Raw genomic sequence first — 14,404 nt, 5'->3', positions numbered from 1 at the left:
ACCATTAGTCACTGTCACGTTTCTGAGCAGCAGTGGCCTCCCCGGGAGAGGCCTGACAGCAGGATGGAGCTCCTGGCGGGTCTCTGGCTGTGAAGCTGCACCCCCTACTCTCCAGGCAGGGCTGCATCCGGATGGGGAGCAGCTGGCAGACGTGGGCCCTATGCCCCTGCCCTGCCCCAGGCAGCCCCAGGGCAGGGGGCTGGGCCTTGTGTGTGCCAGCCCGGGAGGGTTGGGTAGTGTCACTGAGGGTCATGGTTTAGAAGGCTATTACCCAGAGCTGAGGGGCAGCTGGGTGGAGAAGGCAGGTCACGGTAACAGCCTCAGGGATGCTCCACGCTGCCTGGAGGAGGCGCCAGTTGGGTAACTAAGAATTATAATAACAATAGCGCTGACACCAGCTAGCACTTATGGGCACTCAGGGTGCCAGGACCTGCACTGAATGCTCTTCATGTCCCAGTTAATTAATTCTCACTCCTGCCTTGTGAGGCAGGCACTCACATTAGCCTTCATTCCCACTTCTCAGATAAGAAAACTGAGGCATGGAATGGGAGAAGACACTCGTCCAAGGCTCTGAGTGTGCTGGGGAGCCGGGGGGAATGGCTCCCCCAAAAGGATCCCTGCCCACCACCTGCAAGCCCCCCTTGCCACCTGACCACTGCATCCCCATCTGCCCATAAGCTGCTGGTCAGCAGGGTCTGTCCCTGGCCTGAGGCCCAGCCCCTTTCCTAGCTGAGTCCACATCACAGAGAGAAAGAGGTGGTACTGGGGTTGCCTTGGAGATGAATGCCCCAGATGGAAGCCCCAACATGACATGAGAACAGGGCAGGCCAGCTGCCTCAACACCCCCTCCCCCGCTCCCCTTTCCTCTAGCCTGACTCCTCCCAGCTCTGGCTCACTTCTCAAACAAGCCGAGCTTCCAGCCAGCTGTCCACACAGTGGGCCAGCACAGAAAGGCAGGCTGGGGTCTCGGGACTCAGTCCTCTCAGGGGCAACAACAAGGCAGGACACACACAGGAACCCACTCAACTGACAGAAATATGGCCCAAGAGACCCTCCTGGGTAAGAATGTGGTTGTCTACCACATGCCGAAGTTCAGCTAAAGGGCCCCACTTGGGATCCACTCACTGCCCCAGCCCAGGGCCCACAGGCCCCACAACCAGTGATTCGGGATCCACACTCACAGGCCCATCAGCCAAGGAGGGGCCAGCCTCTCTGTCATCGGGAAACTGAGGTTGTCCGACGGTGCCCAGATGGGCAGACAGGGTTTCCGTGGCTGGCAGTGTGGGAGTGAAATGCCCACAGCGGAAACCAGTGAGCATTATCTTCCTAAAGATAATGTCCTTACCCCATCTGGCCCAGCTGAGGTTAAATCCTGCGAGAGACGTGTGCCAGGACATGGCGCATTCACAACCGAAAAACCCAGGAATGATCCAGGTGCCATCGGCGGCGAGAGAGTGGGCACACATGAGTCAAGCAATACAACAATGGAACAGTATAGGGCAGTAAAACAGAGTGGCAGCTTGTGACATTCACAGACGCACCTTGGAACGCCAAGTGAGGGGAGCCTGCCCCTGGGACACAGAATTCAAATCTCCAGCAAAGCTACGCCATAGGATGGTTAGACAAACACAGGTGCTATGGAAAAAGCAAACTTGAGATGGTGCTTCCGTCCGGGCGGCGGGGTAGGATGCATGAGCATCAAGGTCGATGGACCGCCTAATGCCTGGGCTGGGTATCAGGTTCATGGGTATCCATTACATTAATTTTTAAAATGAATGAGTGCATATAATAAAACTTAGAGATAAACAAGTACAGCACAACAAACAAAGGCTGTCTGTGAACCAAGGATGAGTGGTGTCGAGAAGCAGGGATTCTGATTAAATCACAATTTGGTTTAATCCCTGAGGATGATTAAAAAAAAAAAAATACAAACTCAAGTACAGAAGACTCTGCCTCCAGGCTCTCAGCCAGAAAGTGGCACTCATGGGGTGGAACTCTGAGCCAGAACTGGCTTTGGGGCCCCTCCCTGCCAAGGCAGCACCATCCACTCCAATCCCTAAAGATACAAAGAACTGGCATCTACCTGTGCCCACGAGGTCTGGTCCGGCCCCGTCCAGGCTGCTCTGCTGACACCGGGCTGGCCCTAGCTCCTGGGCGGTCTTGGGGCCTCTGAGCAGGCTTTCCGCTGGGGTCCCCAGCCAGGGTTCAGGCTCCCGAGTGGGAGGGTGGGTGGCTGCCGGTGCCTCGAGAGATGCAGTGGTGACCTGGAATGACAGGAGGGTAGACATGGTGAGTCTTGGCCATACCTGCCTGGAGGTGCCCCATGGGTGGGACCCATGGGCTGTTGAACACCTTCCTCCCCGATGATGGCCAGGTCTTTGCAGGCAGGACAGCCTGGCTGGCGAGGGGCAGTGGAGACTTGGTTCCCAGCAAAGTCAGTGCAATTTCTTCCTCTAGCAGCAAACCCTGTCTGGGAGCACCAGGCCGACCACTGGACACTGGTTCTATCCACAGGCCTGCCACTACCCGAGCCCATGCGGCTCTGCATGGAAGCTGGCAATCACCGCCTACTAGGTAGTTACAGCTCTAAAGATAAACCTACTAACCTTCAGTTCCTCCAGCGGGGTAGTCATCCTGCCCCCCTCGCCCCCAACCCCTTTTCCGTATTTTAAAAACTGTGGTAAAATATACGTAATACAAAATATACCATCTTGACCATTGTTAAGGGTACATACAGTTCAGTGGCATTAAGTTCATTCACAATGTTGAGCAACCATCATCACCATCATCCTATTCCAGAACTTTCTCTTTATCCCCAATGGAAACTCTCTCCCTATTAAACACTAACTCCCTACTCCCCTCCCTCAGCCCCCGGCGACCACTGTTGTACTTTCTGTCTTTTTAACTTTGACTATCCTGATCGCCCCATCCCTTTTTCACATCTGGGGAAACTGAGGCTCAGAGAGGGGGTGGTAGAAGCCTGAGGATGCCAAGACGGGGTGAGCCCAGGTCAACAGGGCTTCAGATTCGGGGCTCTCCCCTCCGACCTCAGAGGCCTGGGCAGAAGGGGTGAACTAAGCCCCTGGTGGGTTTCAGGGCCTGAATAACCAATTACAGCTACCTCGGGGCAGACGCACCTTGGACAGGCAACCCCCATTTCCTGATTACACGCTCCAGGGCCAGCACGGCTGTAGAAAAGCAGCTTCATGTTGATCCAGTTTTTTTTTTTTTTTTTTTTTTTTTTTTTTTTTTTTTTTTTCAGGGATTAGGGCTATAAAACCAAAGTGCCTAAGAGAGATGGATGGCTCAGAATTCCTTGGGTGAGCACAGGCTCCAGCAGCCCTATGTGCGAGAGACGGATACATTTACCGTTAGTTTCCGGGAATGCTTTAATTTATGAGATCCATATGGTGACACAGCCCAGACCACAGCCCCCGCAAATCCCACAGGCGTGCTGGCGGCTTAGGCTGGAGCCAGGAGGAGGCAGCACCTTGGCCCAGCACACGTCATTCATTCACTCACTGGCTTGCCTGGGATCCGGGGAGAGGGCGTCGACATGGCAGGGACCCTGAGCCCCCTGTAGATCCCACCCTGGCAGGTTTCAGCCGCTCTTGCAACCTTGCCCTAATCTTCTTGGGAAACTGTCAGGGCTGCTATGTTCGCCATTAGTCATAGGATGACCCGTCCAGCCAGCTCCAGGGAATATTTGGGATTTGAACCCAAGTAGTTAGGAGAAAATTTGGCTGTTACAATGCAATCAGGGGCAGGAGATGCACAGCTTTTAATTAGAGAACAGGGGATGGGAAGAGAGACTACTATTGGGCAAGAAGGGGTGCAGAAGACAAGCTCTGTAGGGGTTTCAGAATAAAAGACTCCACAGGGCTGGGGAAATCCAGGCAGGCTTCCTGGAGCAGGTAGAATGTGAACGAGGCCTTCAAGGGGAGCAGGTTTTGAAAGGAGTGGGAATAGGAGGGACAAGAGATTCAAGCACACATCCCGCCGGGGCCAGGAGGGTAAACCATAAGCCAGGACTGGGTGGGTGAGAATGCAGGGCAGCACCTCTCAGCACCAGTGGGGTGGTTGCATGGAGGGACTTGAGCCCCATCTTGCCAGATCTGATTTTTCAAGAGGAAACTGGGCATCTATTTTTAAAAGCTGCACTCTCATGATTATTAAGTGTTGGCAACTAATCAAAATCACGTTAGAGCGCTGTGCGACCCCCTCCTACCCTGCTGGTGGGATGGTAAAATGGCGTAGAAGTGCCTGGAAATTGCTCAAAAGTTCAAAGCTAGAATTATTATATGACCCCACAATTCCACTCCCAGGCAGATAGGCAAGAAAACCAAACACGTGTGTCCACACAAAATCCTGAATGTTCACAGCAGCCCTCAGTCACAGAGATGAATGAATTCTGCCAACAACATGAATGAATCTGCAGGTGGGACTGCAGCCGGGACACACCTGGACGTGCAGCCTGTGAGACCCTGAGCAGAGGACCCGCGGAGCCGTGCAATGATAAATAATGGGTTGGTAGCGGCTGAAGCTGTAGTCGTTTGTTACGCAGCAGTGGATAACTCACACAACCAGTGAAGCTCTCGAATCGTACCAGCCCAGCTGTCAATGTTCCCTAGCACATTGCGTGCCAAGCCACATGCCACAAACACGAGGGCACCAATGCCAGTCCCTCCTCTGTTCTAGCTCTTCCCGCTGGTCAGTATTAATGGATGGGTGAGGCTGCCAGACACAGGAAGTGCTGTGACTATGGATTAGCTCATGACAGCCTCGTTTTAGGTGAAGGCGAAGAAGTTCTCCGACAGACCAGGCGGAGGCCGAGAGCTGCCTTTCCTCACCCTGCGGAGCCGAACTTACCATTCCTCACTAATAAAAAGCAGGCCCATGAACCAACACGTTCATCGTGGCTTCTCCCTACCAGGACCACAGTTCTAGTTGGGGTCAGGCGTAATTTAAAGTACTATTAGGACCAGGCCTGGGACATCTATCCCCCACCCCCAATGCAGCAGCATCTCAGAGCTCCTGGGGCCCCACAGACCGAGCTGGATAAAGGCTATTGTTTCCTTTATGTCCTGGGACTGGGGCCATTACCTTTAAAGCAAGCCAGTTAATGAGAAAAGGACAAAAGGGGAGCGGATTCCAGGGCTCTTTAACAGAAAGGGGGACTGCAGCCTACCCCTGGATACCCTAATGAGCTCTTGAGGGGTTACACTTTCTCCAGGGAATACGTGGTCTCTGAGCACCAGCTCAGGGTAGATTCGGGGAGAGGGTAGCGTGGGGGAGAAGGCAGACACCGTGCCCTGCTCCAAAGGGGACCGCCCTGTTGCTGTCAGCACTGTCTGATTTTATTAACTGCATTAGTCCACAAGGTACCACATCTGAGAACCTCTGCTCTATTGTGTTTTTTTAAAATTAAGTTTTATTGAGATATAATCCACATATCATACAATTCACTCATTTAAAGTGTATAATTCAATGGCTTCTGATATATTTGTGGAGCTGTGTAACCATACCAGACTCCATGTTAGAACATTTTCATCAGCCCAGCCAGTGTGGTTCAGTGGTTGAGCGTTGACCTATGAACCAGGAGGTCAAGGTCCTGTCAGGGCACATGCCTGGGTTGGGGGCTCCATCCTAGTAGGGGGCATGCAGGAGGCAGCCGAGCGATGATTCTCTCTCATCTTTGATGTTTCTCTCTCTTTCCCTCTCTCTTTCTCTCTGTGAAATCAATAAAAACATATGTTTAAAAAAAGTTGATAAAATAAAAGAACATTTTCATCACCCCTAGAAGTAACCTCACACCCACTAGCAGTCATTCTCCATTCCCCTCCCCAGCCCCTGGCGTCGGCACCCTCCGTTCTGTCTCTGTTTGCCTGTTCTGGACGGTTCATATGAATGGAATCTACAACATGTGGCCCTTTGTGTCTGGCTTCTTTCACTCAACATCATGTCTCCCAGGCTCATCTGTGTTGCAATGTGGAAAACACATATTTTAAAAAAAAGGGAAGTTCCAGTTTGAGGGCCCATCACATCCCAGAGGCTGCTGGATGGAAGGCTCAGGATTTCTCTCTCCAGCAGTCTCTCCGGCGGGACTGGTGGCTGTTACAGGGGCCTGTTCCCCTCTACCTCCTGGTACCCAGCCGGACTCCACCTCTCAGCCTCCTTGCAGCCCGGTGGGGCTGGGCACTGGGTCTGGACACTTTCCCCAGCTGGGAGAGCTTAGCATCTCCCAGCCTTAGCTTCCCTTCTGCAAAATGGGAGTGATAGATAACACAGTGACTGCCTACCTCCCAGAGGGATAGTGGAGGGAATTAGATGTTATTTCTGTTAAAGTACTTAGCACATAGTAGGTGCTCAAGAAACGGCAGTTGATTTCATGATCTGACAGCATAAGCATTAGGAACAAAAGTCAAAACGGCACAGTGGCTGGGGACCCCAAAGGCCTGGAGGGGTATGTGCAGTTTCAGCCCCAGCTGCCAGGACAACCTTCTAGGCTCTTTGTCAACTGCTGGCCTGAAGGCCCAAGACAGCCCAAGGGTTCCTGAAGTGAGGGGGACAGGATCTGAGTCATATGCTCCCCTATTTTTCCTGATCATCCTGATTCTTCTCTTTTTTTCCAAATACGCTCAAGATGCACTACAGCAGTGGTTCTCAACCTTTCTAATGCCGCGACCCTTTAATACAGTTCCTCATGTTGTGGTGACCCCCAACCATAAAATTATTTTCGTTGCTACTTCATAACTGTAATTTTGCTACTGTTATGAATCATAATGTAAATATCTGTGTTTTCCAATGATCTTAGGCGACCCTGCTAGCAGTTCTCAACCTGTGGGTCGTGATCCACAGGTTGAGAACCGCTGCTGTAGAGCAAAATTACAGTTATGAAGTAGCAACGAAAATAATTTTATGGTTGGGGGTCACCACAACATGAGGAACTGTATTAAAGGGTCGCGGCATTAGGAAGGTTGAGAACCACTGCACTACAGGGAGCTGCTGTGCCGATCCTGAGTAGAGCAGACCTGGGACCAAGACTTCCCAGTCATGACTGATGTGACCTCAGTGTATGCCTCTGGGAAATGGGCTAGTAATGCCTACCCTAGATATACTGCGCACCTACCATGTGCCAGGTGCCCACCGAGCACCAGACATCAGTAGCCCATTTAATCCTCCCAATAACCCTACCTTAACTGCCACTTTGTCAAGGAGGAAACTGAGGCACAGAGAAGTCAAGTCAGCTGCCCAAGGTCACCCTGCTGGTCAAAGTCAGAGCCGAGGTTCCAGGCCAGTGTTTTGTCCTCTCTCAAACACCTAGACCCCACAGCGCGGAGGAGACAGGGAACAGACTGCAGGAGACAGAAGAGGAGATGCCAGCACCCAGTGGCACAAGACACAGCATCACCTTCCTTTCGCCCTGAAGAAAAATCAGGTGCAGGCAGGAAGCCAAGTATGAGGGGGAAACGCCACCTCCCTCCCACATGTCAATGGCAGGGGCATGCCTTGGTTGGAAGGGGGGTGGGCAAGGCCGAAGGGTACCTCGTGGGCTGGCAGAGACCTTTGCCACCTGCCAGGGACACACAGGACTGGTACCATCTGCCAGGAAGGGAAATAAGGGGACAAGGGACACCCCTGCATGGGGTCCCTCTTCCACCTTTCCTGGTCCCCACCAGAGCCCACCCACAAAGACACTGAGCTCAGCAAGCTCTGGTGGGATTTCCTGTTCTGTGCTGTGAACTAGTGCGTCAGAGGCTGAAAAACAGTATTTTATGCCCCTTAATTCCTTATAACAGCTCTGTAATGGCAAGTGGAGAACTCCAAATTCTGCAATAAAGGGACTGATAAGGCTCTGGGTCAGGGGGAGATGGAGCTGCCGAATGTACAATCCCCGATAAGCAGACAACTAAGGGTTATTAAATGTTCGGCGCAGACCCGGCGTAATTGGGAAGTTATTAGATATGGAATACACACAGCACCCAGTAAATGAGTAATCAGGGACTAATTAAGCTTGTACGACATAGCAGATCATGCTGGAGAGGCTGGTGGCTGCCACATCTGTGACAGCAATTAGGGGCGCGCCGGCTGCAGCGCTCAGTGGGAGGGGGGTCGCAGGCTCCAGTCGACTGGTCCCCACCCGAATTCCCCCAGGTGTTCCCACCTCTCAGGGACCAGGCTCACTGAGCCTTGAGGACCACAGAAGCTTAAGTAGACCGAGGGGCCGGGACTCAGAGAAATAAAAGGAAGGCTTTGTCCCTGGCTCCAAGTCTGGACATGTGATGACTCACTGCAGCCACTGGAGGGGACAGAAACCGTCACCACTATCCACCTGGACAACCTGCAAAGTGTGTGCCCAGAACCACCTCCTGGGGCTTTGCAATGGTCCATTCAGAGGGGCCGGCGGTGGGGGTGGGGAGTAGGACAAACGCGTTTCACAGACGAGAAACAGAGGCTAAGAGGACGGGAAGCAGACAGAGATCGCCCAGCCTGGTTCCCCTTCCAGCAGGCACAGGGCACCTCCCCTGGGGTATCCCAGCAAGAGGAAGACGGTGGCGTTTCTCAGGAGGTGGCAGCCAAGCCCAGCTGAGAAGAAGGGGACAGGTGTATATGTCACCAACCTTTTAGTGCATGGGACCATGCTCCAACCACCCGGCCAAGGCCTTCACATGCCTTTTTACTGTCTGAGTTTTAGCTTCCTCATCTGCAAAAGGGGGTGCTGAGAGTCATGCCCCCAGTGCGGGGGGTCAGGAGGATGCCTGGGTTAGAACTCGGCAGCCCAGCACAGGCCTGACACAGGGAAGCCCGTGAATGCACCTGTTAAAGAAAGAATGCGGGGAAGCCCAGCCCACCTGCACAGAGAGAACCAGAAAGTCCTGATTCAAGACACTGGGGCTGCCAGGGCTGAAAAATCTCTGGCTTCAGCTGAAACAGGGGTTCTTTCCAAGCCAGAGTAGAAGGATCATGATCCTAAAGGGTCATGGAGGCTGGGGCAAAAACGGCTGGGCCTTTCAGTGGTCACAGCCATACAAGGATAGCACCTACTAAGTGCCAAGCCCCAGGCCAACCTTTGCAGGCAGCAAGCTTTAGACAGCCCTGGGGTCAGAAACTGTTAGGCCCCATTATAGAGATGAGGCAACTGAGGCACAGAAAGGGTCAGTCACCGCAATGCTTGGCCCAGTGTGTGGGATGGGCAGTTGGGGCACGAGATTCGTACTGTTAAGTGGGAGTTTGTAGCTAACAGAACTCAGAGTCTCAGGAGACATACCGAGACATACTGGGCAGGTTTGGCAGAGAAGAGTGGGACCACAGGGAGGCTGGCAGGATATTTGGCAGCAGGCAGGCCAGTAGGAGTTGGTCAGAGGCAGGTATGCCCAGCTTCTGCTGCTTTTGTGGTGAAGGGAACATTCTAGAAGGCATGACCCTGGCCCCCTCCCTCAAGGGGGCTGCAATGGAGGAGTTTCTCTATTTCCAGATGCAAGAGTGCCTCCCTCTGGCTGCCAGGCAACAGAGCATGCGGGTGGCGCTGGGATTCCAGGGTGGAGGAAGAGAGCTTTTGAGACATGGAGGCAGCCCGAGTCTTTGGCATCAACCTCCAGGGCCACCTCCAGGAGGCCATCAGCAGGGGGCTAGACTGAGTGCAGGCCAATCACTGCTGGACTCCTGGGGTTCCCCATCCCACCCCTGCTGGTGCCTGTGTGCCTACTGACCTCCATGCCCTCTCCACCCCCAACCATATCTGGGCCTAGTGATCTTTCTAAACACCACCCTCAACCTGCAAACCCCGAGTAAAATCCTCCACCAAAGTTCTGACCCCTCCACATGGCATCCAAGAGTCCCTTGATTTGCCCAGCCTAGTTCTTCACACATCTGTCATACCTCACATCCATCCCCTTCTCCACCAACCATGCATCTAGCCAGCCAGTCAGCCATCTGTCTGTCTGTCCAACTGTTCCTATGTCCACTCATCCATCTGACTGTTCATCCATCCATCTGTCCGTCCATCCATCCATCCATTCAACCATCCACCTGTCCATCCATCCATCCATCCATCCATCCATCCATCCATCCATCCAATAAACATTTATTAAGCACTTATTATGTGCCAGACACTGAATCTGGGATACAGCAGCAAATAAAACAGTTAAAAATTTGCCCTAACCGGTTTGGCTCAGTGGATAGAGCGTCGGCCTGTGGACTGAAAGGTCCCTGGTTTGATTTCGGTCAAGGGCATGTACCTTGGTTGCGGGCACATCCCCAGTAGGGGGTGTGCAGGAGGCAGCTGATCAATGTTTCTCTCTCATCGATGGTTCTGACTCTCTATCCCTCTCCCTTCCTCTCTGTAAAAAATCAATAAAATATATATTTTTAAAAAAATTCCTGCCTTTAAGGAGCTGACATTCTGGCTGGGGAGAGAGACAATAAAGACATGTCAGCTGGTAGGAAGTGCCAAAAAGACAAATAGAAGGGGATAAAGAGGAGGGTGGTTGGTTAGAATTTTCCATCGGCTTGCCCATTGAGAAGAGGATATTTGAGGGGAACAGGGGAGCCAGCTGTGGAGGTCGGTGTCTGGGGGAAGGGTGTCCCAGCAAGTTTGTTTGCAAACTTTTTCTGAGAAGGCCGACCAGTATTTTCAGCTTTGTGGGCCAAATGGTCTCTGTTGATTCAACTATGCCTTTGTAGCACTAAACAGCCTTAGACAACATGAAAATGAAAATGTGTGGCTGTACTAATAAAACTTTATAGACACAGCAATTTGAATTTCACACAATTGTCACATGTTGTAAAATATTGTTCTATCTTTGATTTTTTTTGTAACCATTTAAAAATGTAAAAATCTTTCTTAGTTTATGGGCAGTACAAACACGGGCTGTGGGTGGAATGTGGCCTATGGGCTGCAGTTTGCTGTCCCTGTTCTGGAAGCAGCCAGGAGGCCTGTGTGGCTGGAGGGGTGTCTGTGGGAGGAGGGGAGCGAGGCCTGACTCAGAACAAAGGCAAGGCTGGGAGAATGGATGGCGGGGCTGCTGCAGAGACACCCACTGTTGACTTGAATCCAAATGATACACCCCAAGGGACTGCAGAAGGTTGTAAGGTGCTCACATGTGTGTCTGTCTGTACCACTGAGCTCATTACCTTCCGTTCTCCCCTCCAGGCATCCTGTAGGGGCTGGGGGCAGATGCAGAAACTGGCTTGCCTGGTTTAAATCCCAGCCCATTCCTATGAGCTGTGAGCCTTCAGGCAAGTGAGTCTACCTCTCTGCGCCTTGGCTACCCCATCTGTGAAATGGCAAGGACTCCCAGGGCAGGCTGAGGCTTGGTTCGGGGTTCTGGGTGGAAGCAACATGGGGTCTGTTCATGAGCCACTGTCAATGCCCACCAGCCCCCCTCCCACTCCACAATGCCCTATGCCTCTCTCCTGCCTGAAATGTCACCCCCTAATTCTCTGCCTCCTCCTCAGCCAAGGGTCTGCCTCCTCTTCTGGACACTGCCCCCAGCTCCCCTCCCTAGGCAGAGGTGGGTGCTCCCCAGCTCACCTTCATTAGTGCCCTCATCCTAGTGCCACAGGTTTAGGGGCTACGCTTCTGCCTCCCCAGAATGTCTCCCCCCAGGCACCCTGTAACCCCAGCCCTGGCACAGGGTCCTCAACAGAGCTGATGGAGGAGATATCTGAGTTATGGAGGAACTATGTGAAGGCCTGGGGGAACAGTGTTTTTGGCACAGGGAACAGTCTATGCAAAGGCACCGAGGCAGGAGTGTGCCTGGTGTATTTGAGGAAGAGCAAAGGGGCCCCTGTGGTTGGAGACAAGCAAGGGAAGCAATGGGGCCACATTTCAGAGGGGTCTGTGGATCCCTGTGAGGACTCTGGCTCTCATTTGAAGTGAGACAGAAGCCCGGAGGGTCTGAGCCAAGGAGAGACATGATGATTTTGTTGTCATGTTAATTTTTTATGTTAAGACTAGAGGCCCGGTGCATAAAATTCGTGCACGGGGAGGGGGGGGTCCCCTCAGTCCAGCCTGCATGCTCTCTAATCCGGGACCCCTCGGGGGATGTCCGACTGCCTGGATTGGACATCCCTCTCACAATCCAGGACCACTGGCTCCTAACTGCTCACCTGCCTGCCTGACTGATTGCCCCTAAATGCCGCCCCCCCCCCTGCTGGCCTGGTCACCCCCAACTGTCCCCCTGCTGACCTATTCACCCCCAACTGCCCTCCCCCGCTGGCTTGGTCACCCCTTACTGCCCCCCCTGCCAGCCTGGTCACCCCTAACTGCCCCCCCCCAGCCAGCTTGATTGCCCCTTACTGTCCCCCCTGCTGGCCTGGTCGCTCCCAACTGCCCCCCCCCCACCAGCCTGGTCACCCCTGACTGCCCCCCCTGCAGGCCTGGTCGCCCAACACAACCTGCTGTTTGGTCGTCCCTCACTAACCCCCCTGCCGGCCTGGTAGCCCCACGTAGCCTGCTGCTCAGTCATTTGGTCGCCCCTCACTAACCCCCCTGCCGACCTAGTCACCTCACGCAGCCTGTTCGGTCGTCTGTTTGGTTGCGATGGTTGTTTAGGCTTTTATTATTATAGATGCTTATAGAGTCACATGCAGTTGTAAGAAATAATACAGAAAGATCCCACGTACCCTTGACTCAGTTTCCCCTAATGGCAACATCTTACCAAACTACCGCACAATGTCACGGGCAGGATAGTGACACCGATGGCTCACCTGTCTCATGCAGATTTCCCCAGTCTGCCCTGCCCTTGCCCATGAGTGTTCCGTCCTTCACAGCAATGTTACTGGGGCGGGTTCCCGGATCCATCTCCACAGCCTCGGTACAGACGCTCATCACCAGCATCCACGACGCTCTTTGGGAAGCATACCCACCTCCCTCCTGCCCCGACCCCAAGCCTGGCAACCACCCATCTGCTCTCCATTTCTCTAGCTTCCTCACTTCAAGCATGTTACGTAAATGCAACCACACGGACGTTAGCCTTTGGGACTGGCTCTGTCCTCTCAGCACGGTTCTCTGGCCCAGGTTCTTGGGCATACTGGTAGTTGGTTCCTTTTGTTGTCTGTGGCATGGCTGTGCCATAGCTTGGTGGCCCATCCGCCTGATTTAGGTGGAAGGAAGCTGTCCTGCAGGTTCAGCTGTTCCCTTCGCCCCCAGCCCAGACTCACATCCCACCACAGCCCTGCCCCTGCTCCCTCCTGTGTCTTCAGAGTCTGTACCTAGCTATGCCTGCTAGCTTCCCACTCAGGGCCTGCACCCTCCATTTGTGAATCAGTGCCCCATTAACCAGTCACAATGCTTCCCCTACCCACCTACCCTCTGGCATTACCTCCTCTGACGTCCTAAGCTGGGGAGGTCAGGTAGCTTTTTAACAGTAACCCTCACAATGTGCTCCCTGTCTGAATGTGGATCAGAGAGGTTTAGCAACCTGCCAAACACCACACAGCTGGGAGATGGGCAGAAGCCTGACCCTGTGGGCTTACATCATCACAAAGACAGATGCAGAAGCAAGGCAAGAGCCGGGGGAATGGGAGGGAGGCTCTGCCCTGGGCTCCGTGGGGCTCCGCTCCACCCTGTGCCTCCACCAAAGGGGCCTTGCCCGCTGCAGGTGGACATGACATAATTACTGTGGAAGGAACTGTGCCGCCTCACCCAGGGCAGTCAGTTTATCAAGCACTGACAGTGCATTAGCTAAGTGATCACCAGACTATTAATTTTTCCCCCAGCCCTTGCCAGGGGTATTACAGTGAAAAATGGCAGCTTAACCGCAGGGAAATTCTTCAGGGTGACAAAAATAAAAATAGCTCTAATTGAAGTTGATAGAAATTATACCCTTTAAAAACACACGTTGGGGTGCACTGGCTATCATGTAAATTAACGCCGGGGCAGGGTTTATCATAGGACGTGAAAACACGGTGACAGCCACAGCAAACAGCCTCACGGGGCCTCACCTCTGCTTGGCTGCCACTTGGCTGGCCTGGTGGTGTCGGGGAGGCAGCAGGGACACGCTGGAGGTTGGTGCCAGGGGCCTGCAGACACAACCTCCCCTGCTCACCGCCCCCCTGCACAGGGACAGTGGGCAAGAGAGTGCCACGGGCCCTTCTCGACTCCACTTGGGAGAGAGCGGGTATGTCTTAGCCATCCTCCAGGCCTGGGGGCAGAGGTCCTTGGACCCTTAACAAGCCAAGTTAGTAACCCAGCCGCCAGCCGCCATCACCAGGCCCCTTGTCGTAGCGCCAGATGCTGACTTGAAACTTATACATCAAAACACATTGTATGTTTTCAGGGCCCAGAAAATTTAGAAAGATTCTGATCTGGCTCACAGCGGTGAGCCATCTTTCAGCAGCCGAAGAGGTTTCAATTAAACATATGAAAAAATAACAAATATAATGGCAATAACATTAATAA

General features: G+C 53.2%; 1 protein-coding gene across 2 annotated transcripts in view; it reads right to left on the bottom strand.

Moving 5' to 3' along the window:
- The window catches only part of GSE1 (Gse1 coiled-coil protein), a 414,418-nt gene that overhangs the window by 257,902 nt on the left and 142,112 nt on the right, over positions 1-14,404 (bottom strand). Inside the window, exon 2 of one of the 2 annotated variants that reach the window (XM_080645776.1) lies at positions 2,084-2,264. The gene's annotated coding sequence lies outside the window, so the exon portion shown is untranslated. Of the gene's footprint in view, positions 1-2,083; positions 2,265-14,404 lie in introns of those variants that run through there. The other variant, XM_080645779.1, reaches the window with a different exon arrangement.

Source organism: Plecotus auritus (genome assembly GCF_963455305.1).
Source record: "Plecotus auritus genome assembly, chromosome: 10".
Taxonomy (NCBI): domain Eukaryota; kingdom Metazoa; phylum Chordata; class Mammalia; order Chiroptera; family Vespertilionidae; genus Plecotus; species Plecotus auritus.
This window is presented reverse-complemented; position numbering and strand designations above follow the sequence as displayed.